This window comes from Peromyscus leucopus, chromosome 16_21 (assembly GCF_004664715.2).
Source record: "Peromyscus leucopus breed LL Stock chromosome 16_21, UCI_PerLeu_2.1, whole genome shotgun sequence".
NCBI classification, from domain to species: domain Eukaryota; kingdom Metazoa; phylum Chordata; class Mammalia; order Rodentia; family Cricetidae; genus Peromyscus; species Peromyscus leucopus.
In genome coordinates this window covers 14315920-14323391 of record NC_051084.1, presented here as the reverse complement: position 1 = coordinate 14323391, position 7472 = coordinate 14315920, and positions in this window count along the sequence as shown.

Genomic DNA, 7472 nt, shown 5'->3' with positions numbered 1-7472 from the left:
GCCTGCTGTGACTTCATGCTTCTCTGACCACTGTTGTTTTGATGCTTACACTCCGGTCTTGGATGGTAAGACAGCACCCAGCTAACCAGCATGGACTGGGGGCCTGCTCCAAGCCCTGCACATTCAATGTGCTCACCTCTCTGTCACTGAACTCCTGCTGCGACAGCTGGGCTGCTCCTTGGGAGCCGTTCCTGGCAGTCACCTTTACTTCCTTCGTCCTGGCCCTCTCCAGGCCTGCTTCCCCTCTCCAGGCCTCCCTCCCTCCCCAAGCCATCTCCTCCCCAAGCCATCCCTTCCCTAAGCCTGCCCCACCTCAAGGCCTGCTTCATCTCCCTAGTCCCCTGCAAACCTTAGGTCCCTCCCCTTTTTGCCTGGCATCCAAAATTCTAAAGAAGAAACCTGCCTAAAGGATCAATATGCTGACTGACAAGTCCAGTTTCTTTAGATTTATGGGATCTAGAACAACATAGCACTCTTCATATAACTTAAAACACATACTTCCTTTCCATAGTCTTTCATGAGAAACATGAGCATTTCCGTGAGGTTTGGCTCACAGGAAAACACCCTGTCCTTCAGAAGGGAGCGCAGGAACTCCTCTCTGGAACTTGAATTCCATTGCAACCAGGCCAGAAGGAAACAGAGCTGGATGTCAAGACTACATTCCGGACCCAGCCTTTCTGCTCCTCTCCTCCCTGTAAACATCAGCTGCACCCCTGGATTCTCCAAGGCAGACCTCCAAGGACAGCTTTATCTATTTACCGTGGTGGTGGTCCTTGAATAAATCTGATTGCCTCCCACCAGCTCTCATCTCCCAAACACTGGCTTTCAAGTGAGATGCCCAGATGTCAGTCCAGGGACACTAAGGGACAGGACTAGTATGACCCCTCTTCTGTGATGAGATGTCTAGGGTGTAAGGATGGAGGCACTTTCCCAAGGCCACACATTGGTCCACAACATATGGACTCAAAATAGTTCATCGTATCAGCAGAAATGAAAGTGACGTGGGGCCAGACACTTTGTCATTTTGCTACCCATTCAGAGCCATCAAAAGGGCTTGCGATCCCAGGTCCTGACTGACTTCACCTTCCTCCAGGGCAGTGGACCACAGGTGGAGAACCAGGAAGTTGTTGCTTTCCCAATAGAGCAGTGGTTTTCAACTTGTGGGTTGCGACCTCCCAGAGGTCGCAAATCAGATATCAGATATAAGATATTTACGTTACAATTCATACCAGTAGCAAAATTACAGTTATAAAGTAGCAATGAAAAATAATTTTGTGGTTCGTGGTCACCACAACGTGAGGAACTGTATTAAAGGGTCACAGCACTAGGAAGGTTGAGAACCACTGCTCCAGGAAAATACTTAGTCTTCCTAAAGACAGCTGTTGGCTCTAGGCAGAGTCCAACAGGGTGGCCGTGTTCTTCCCTTTCTAGGAGTTGATGTCAAGTGTCTTCCTCGGTCATTCTCTTCCCCATTCCCTAAAGACAAGGTCTGCTACTGAATCTGGAGTCTGTAGTTTGTTGACCAGCAAAGCCCCAGCAAAGCCCCAGCAAAGTCCCAGCAACCCCTTCCTGTTTCTGCCCTGCCCTCCCCAGCTCTGGAGTTACAAGTGTGTGTGTTCATGTCCAACCTTTTCGTTTGTTTGTTTAAACCCAGTTCTGGGGATCTGAACTTGGGTGGTCCTCCTTTCACAGCAAACGCTCTTAGTCGCTGTCTTAGCCAGTGTTCGATTGCTGTGAGGAGACACCATGACCACGGCGACTCCTATAAAGGAAAACATTATAACTGGGTCTGGCTTACAGTTCAGAGGTTTAGTCCATTATCATCACGGCAGAAAGCATGGCAGCCTGCAGACAGACATGGTGCTGGAGAAGGGGCTGAGAGTGCTACATCCGGATCAGCAGGCAGCTGGAAGGGAATGTCATACTAGACCTAGCTTGAGCATTTGAGACCTCGAAGCCCGCCCCCTTATGATGCACTTCCTCCAACGAAGCCACATGCACTCCAACAAGGCCATCCCTCCTAATAGTGCCGCTCTCTACGAGACCTTGGGGGCCATTTTTATTCAAACCACCACACCCACCGAGTCATCTGCTGTTCCGTAAACCTTTAAGTGACACCAACTCCAGTCTCTTCAGAGAGACTTCCTCACTGGGTCTCATCCTCACCCATACATCATACAAAAGAAAGAATTTCTCAGCTTGCTACAGGCTGCAGCTTAGCACAGACCACACTCTGTGTCCAAGCAGAGCCTGTGGGGTGCTTAGCATGCAGAGACATGCTGTCTGTCTGTCCTGCGGCACCTTCCTGAGATGGGGTGCTTTCTAGTTTAGTTATGTCTTCTGTGTGCTTATGTAGACTAGGTTTTTCTTGAGATTCACAAACCACCCCTGTGTTAGCTACTTTTTGTTGCTGTGATGAAACGCCATGCCCAAGGCGACTCAGAAGCAGGTGTTTATTTTGGATTATGGTTCTAGGGGGATTGGAGTCCATCGTGGGAGAAAGGCATGGCAGGAAACAGCAGGCAGGGCCGCCACAGGAGCAGAGGCTGAGAACTCACATCTTCAAATGCAGGAGAGAGAGAGAGAGAGAGAGAGAGAGAGAGAGAGAGAGAGAGAGACAGAGAGAGAGAGACAGAGAGAGAGACAGAGAGACAGAGAGAGACAGAGAGAGACAGAGAGAGGGAGGGAGACAGAGAGAGGCAGAGAGAGATAGAGAAACAGACAGAGACAAAGACAGAGAGAGACAGGGAGACAGGGAGACAGACAGAGAGAGACAGAAACAGAGAAACAGACAGAGACAGAGAGAGAGAGAGAGAGAGAGAGAGAGAGAGAGAGAGAGAGAGAGAGAGAGAGAGAGAGCTGGAAATGACAGGAGGCTTTAATCTCAAAGTCCGTCGTCCCCAGTGACATAGCTCTTCCAGGAAGGTTGCACCATCCATACCTCCTCCAAAAGTGTCACTAACTGAGGACCAAGTGTACAAATGCCTGAGACTGTGAGGGACATCTCATCCAAACCACTACGTCCATTCTTTCTTTATGACCTTTATAATATATGTCTGAATGTATATGTGTATAATAGTAATGTGTGTGCTTGGCTGCACGCGAGTGTGCATATGGACAGTAACCCTTCCTAGCAATGTCAGCACTTGTGTGTGAGCCTGTCTGTCTGCTCTAAATTGAGAGGTTGTTGGCGAGGAAGTTGGTCCACTGATGCCTGTGTCCCTGGCATGGAGCCCAGGACCTACATGATGCTCACACATTCTGGTGGGATGAATGATTTCTATAAGGGCAAGCTACCACCACAGACTTTCCTGGAAGCTGTCATTTCATACACCAGCACATTGGCTTGAAAACAATGAGAGGCAACCTGAAGAGAGATGTTAACATCATGATTTGTTTTAAAAGTCTCCACGTCTCGCCGGGTGGAGGTGGCACACGTCTTTAATCCCAGCACTCGGGAGACAGAGCCAGGCAGATCTCTGTGAGTTTGAGGCCAGCCTGGTCTACAGAGTGAGTTCCAGGAAAGGCACAAAACTACACAGAGAAACCTTGTCTGGAAAAACCAAAAAAAAAAAAAAAAAAAAAAAAAAAAAAGTCTTCACGTCTCTCCACTCAAAAATGCAAGCATTATCAGTGGATATCAGAAAACTGGACTCTGGGATATCACCATGTAGATCTGGACCATATCCTAGGCTGCCTGAGTGGTGTGAGTCATGTAGGAACAGCGATTCGAGGTGTAGTTCACAGAAGATGGCCAGAGTACGATCACAGCGGAGGAGTTACAGCTTGGCGATCACAGCAGAGGGGTTCCAGCACAGGGCTGGTCCCCCAGCTTCTCCCCCAGCCCTGTCCCTCCCTCTTCCTCCTCCTCTAATAGAATGGCAAGCAAAGCATAGTGATCCCTGTCTCAGAGCTATTCTCTAAGCACTGGGGGCATCTCAGGGACAGGACCTGGATTCTTGGCTTTTTCCATTGTGGTCTCTTGGTCTTTTCTTTCTCTCCTTTGCACCTGGGTGCTAACTGGAGGCTCCCCGCCCTCTAGGGGAGCTGGGTTTACTGTCTCCTTTATGTGCGGTCTGGCTCCTTGCCATCTCCCCTTGGTACCAAGAACCATTGATGAAGGATGGATGCAGTCCCTGTCCCTATTATCATCCCTCTCCTTGCTCTCATGAGTACCCGGGGTGTCTAGAAGGCACGATGGTGCGCAGGAGCTACTCTTTTGGTGGACCTGAGTTCAGTCCCCAGCACTAATAATGCTCACAACTATCTGTAACTCCAGCTCCAGGGTGAGCTGATGCCTCTGGCCTCCGTGGACAACTGCACTTGTGTGTACATAGACACACAAACATACATACATTCATTAAAAATAAAACCAGTCTTAAAAAAGTTAACATTGACCTCCTAGTTTCATTTTGTGGCTATGGTAAAATACTTGGACAACAAGGTCTAAAACCAGAAAAAAAAAGGGGGGGGGCTAATAATAATTCCAGGCTACAGTCCATTATTGTGGGGAGGACCGGAGGGCAGAAACTTGAGGCAGCTAGTCATAACACCCATAATCGAGGGCAGAGATGAATGAATGCTTATTTGTGCTTGATCCCACCTCTGTACTCACACAGTTCAGGATCCTCTGCCTAGGGAACGATGCTGCCCAGAGTGAGTGGGTCTTCCCGCCTCAGTTAACGTAATCAAGACAAGCACAGATACAGTCACATGCCAACTTGATCTAGACAGTCCCTCACCGAGACTCTTCCCAGACGATTCTAGATGGTGTCAAGTTGATGATGATAAGGGGTGAGGTCCAGCTGCTGGAGTTGTGTCAATTCTCAATTTTACAGTAGAAAGCTGGAGAACGTTTTTGCTTAGTTTTGGGTCCTGGAAGATTTTTTGCCTGTGTTTATCTTAGAAGTTCTATGCTTTACATTTAGTTCTAGGATGGATATTGTGTGAGGTGTGAGGTGTGAGGTGTAACTGAAGCAACCCCTACTCCCCCACAGCCACAGCACAGACTCCCCTTGATCCTCCAGAGATGTCTCCACTAGATTGCGTCCTTCGTCAAAATAACCTGAGCCTAGGTGTGAGGTCTGTTCCGAGTCTTCAGCTTTTCTTCACTGACCCATGTGTCTCCCTTCGGCCACCCCTGCATTGTCTCCAGGACTGACCCCACAACAGCAGACCTGAAGACCCACATCACTCTTTGTTTTTAAGATTGTTTCAGCTCTTCCATGGCCTGCATCTCTCCAAGTAGATTCTAAAATAAGCTTCTTTATGTCTACTGAAAACCTTGCTGGGGGTTTTCATAGGAACTGGCTCCGTCCGGGGAGAATGGACATCTCTCCTGTCCAGAGCCACGGTCAGTATTCATCACATTTCTTCGGTATCCACCACCTTTCACTTCCTTCTAACTTTTGTCAGGAGTTTGTCATTCCTTTGGGGTTTTTTGTTTGTTTTGTTTCTGTTTTGCACGCAGGTCTTATTTTGTGTTTTACTTTTTTGAGTACCTGTAAAAGGTAGTTGGGTTTTGTAATGTTTCTGCACCCTCACTGACAGAATAGTAGAAGAGCAGTTGGCTTTTGTCCATCTCTAGCTCTTTTTAGATTCCTTAGAATATGATCTTCCATATGGTTCTAGAGATCAAACCCAGGGCCTCACACACACTAAGTATGTGGTACTCTACCCTAGAGCTGCACCCTTACCTCCTTGAGACCTTATGTAGATGTGGGCATGACATCTGCAAACAGTTTTATTTATTCCCAGCTATATATTTTCTTGATTACACAGCTACAGTCTCTATTACTACACTGAATAAGGATGAACAGTCCTTCCTCATTCAACCTCAGAATAAAAGCATCTAGTCTTTCACCAGTAAATATGACATCGCTGTGGGCATTTTGTGGATGCTCTTTTTCAAGGTGAGCTCATTTGCATCTGTAACCAAGATGCTAAGAGATTTTTAAAGTCACAAACAGGGGCTAAATTTTGTTAATTATTTTTTTCTACTTTAGTTGATATGGTTGTATAATTTTTCTTCTTTAGTTTCTTGTTATGGTGGTCATTTTTAGAGTTATATCAACCTTACATAATTAGAAGAAATCCTAATTGGTTTCACATACACTTCTTTTTTATACATTGTTGACTTAAGCTCCTGATGTTTTATTGAAGAAGTTTGTGTCTAAGTTTATGAATAATACTGCTCTGTTGCTTTATTTGTGTGAATTGGCTTTGCCTAGCTTTGGTAATTAGGAGATAATGATCTCATAAATGAGTTAAGTATTCACCATTCTCTGTTTTCCAGATAAATCATGTGAAATTGGTGTTAATTCTAAAACCTGAACCTGGAAATCCAACTATGAATTCAATTTCTCTGAGGATTATAGGATGATTCAGAGCAACCTTTTCCCTTCATTGTGTTTGGCAGTTTGCAGTGTTTGAGGAATTGGTCTGTTCCTTCTTACTTGATGACATCATGAGCAAAACAAGTCATTTTCTCTGAACCTTTATAGATGGCTGTAGGGTCTGTAGTGACATACGTCTGTTGCTGTATTTGTGTTATTAGTGGTTTGGGTCTTATCTCTTAAATTTTGTCAGTTTTAATATGGGCTTGTCAATATTATTGATCTTTTTGTTTGTTTTAGACAGGGTCTCACTTTGTAGCTCTGGCTGGCTTGGAACTCACTACGTAGACCAGGCTGGCCTCAAACTTCCAGAGATCTGCTTGCCTCTGCCTCCTGAGTACTGAGATTAAAGGTGTGCATCACCATGCCTGGCCCTTTTAATTTTTCAATCAGTGAATCAGTTTGTTATTGGTTTGAGGATGTCCTCATTTCCAACATACATTAGTGCTATTACCCCATCTCACTCCTGCTTCAGCTGAGCCCTGTGAGTTTTGAAATGAAATGTATTTTCATTTATATTTAGTTCTATGTATTTTTAAGTTTCATGTGTTTCCAGCCCCCCCCCCGCCCCCGCCCCCCAACATTGTCTGATGCTATTCCCGGTTTGATCCCACTAGTCTGGGAGCTTTTGTTGATGTGTGTTTTGTGGTCTCATCTCTGTAGGGTCTGTCTTGGAGAGCTGTATTCAGCTCTTGTTGGTTGGAGTGTCTTATACATGCCAGTTAGATTCCACCGGGCAATTCTGCCCTTCTTCTGTTTTTCTGCTGATCCTCCACCCAGTCACTCTGATGTTATCAGTTGCCGGGAAGGGACCCTGAGGTCCCCAGTGGAATATATTCCCATTTCCCCTGCCCCATTTGGACCACATTCAACTCCCTCATAACACCAACCTTAGTGTAGAGAGTGTGTGTGTGTGGAGGGCTAAGTCCCTGGAGGTCTAGCCTCAGAAACTAACTCTACCTCTCACTGTGTGTGTGTGTGTGTGTGTGTGTGTGTGTGTGTGTGTGAAGTCCCTTTGCATTGCCTCATTTCGTAGAAAAATAGAAAAGACCAAAAGCATCAAAGAAGCCTGCAGAG